The sequence below is a fragment of the Pollicipes pollicipes genome, unplaced genomic scaffold (genome assembly GCF_011947565.3).
Source record: "Pollicipes pollicipes isolate AB1234 unplaced genomic scaffold, Ppol_2.1 Scaffold_4881;HRSCAF=5763_pilon_pilon_pilon, whole genome shotgun sequence".
Lineage (NCBI taxonomy): Eukaryota > Metazoa > Arthropoda > Thecostraca > Pollicipedomorpha > Pollicipedidae > Pollicipes > Pollicipes pollicipes.
The window spans coordinates 13,216,272-13,217,537 of record NW_023596576.1 but is presented as its reverse complement, the minus strand read 5'-3'; positions in this window follow the sequence as shown (position 1 = coordinate 13,217,537).

Genomic DNA, 1,266 nt, shown 5'->3' with positions numbered 1-1,266 from the left:
GCGATTTGAACAGGGGAGGGAAGGCCTAAAGCCACCATATTTCCGAATAGTTTAGATTAGGGTAGTGCTGTTAATCCCACGTCGACCCGCCGGGCGGACGGCCTCGCTTACGGGTGAGCACGGCCTGGATGTCAGTTGCTAATTTGTAGAAACATATGCGACGCAGATGAATACCCAGGCCTAGATCTCGATGACTCGTCACGGTCACGTGAAGTCCACACGGACGGAGGAGAACATGGACATTTATACTGACGATGCTGGTCGATGTGAGCAGCTGGTTGCGAGCGATCGGAGCCCGTGACTCGCCGACTGCCCGTCTGTCGTCAACGTTAGGAATTAGTGTCGGTTCCTGACAACCAGAGCAGATGCGTGCGCAAAGCGGAGTGCAAAGTGTACGAGAACGTACCATCCGCAAATTACACGACTACGGCACTGTCCGACTTGCCTTATGTGCGCGCCATCAATAGACGCGAAAAAAGCCAGCGGCACGCATTTCAGTACTGTTATTGAACAGGGCCACTGCTAAAAACGGTACAAATTTGGCCAAAAATATATCATGTGTATTAAGTACAATTGTTCGTGGTCACCACCTATCTAAATCATCTGCATTTTATGACAGCACTTGTAAAGTTCACTAAAAACGTACACCATGACATTTTGCGAGGCGTAATCCGACGCATCGCCAACCATTTTTCGAGCAATGTGACTGAGTAGGATGAAAATGCCATCGGTGCCAAACGCCACATGGGTGGAGTCTTTTGCCTGCTAAACCCGACAGGAAAAGGGGTTTTTCTAGGTACAAATTACATTATCCTACGTAGGGCCGCGTACTTTTCGTAGCTTTGCCGTAGGAACCTTGACTTACGCCTGTGCCGTAAGGAGAGTAAATCGCACAGAGGCTGCATTGCACGCTTCCTGGCCGAATCCTCGCCCCTGTGGGCTGCAGGGTGTCGGGCCCTCGACTTGACTTGTGCACGGTGCATTCGTCTATACGATGCAGGTGGTCTTTGGTCGGTATCTGTTCGGGCTTCCGAGATCTAATTCGGCGGACGCCTGAACGAGCGTGACATGTGGCTCACATTCCCATCAATCTTGCGCCGTCGCGATTCTCCTTTCATTTCAGTCTAACGAAGTTGGCCGCCTGCCGCCAGGACGGCCGGGGATTGTCGATATTCATGTCCGGCTTTGCCCCTTATCTTTGCCCTTTGCCCCTCATTCACACTTCCTTCATTTCGCATTTGCCATGTTAAACGAAGGGACATTTTT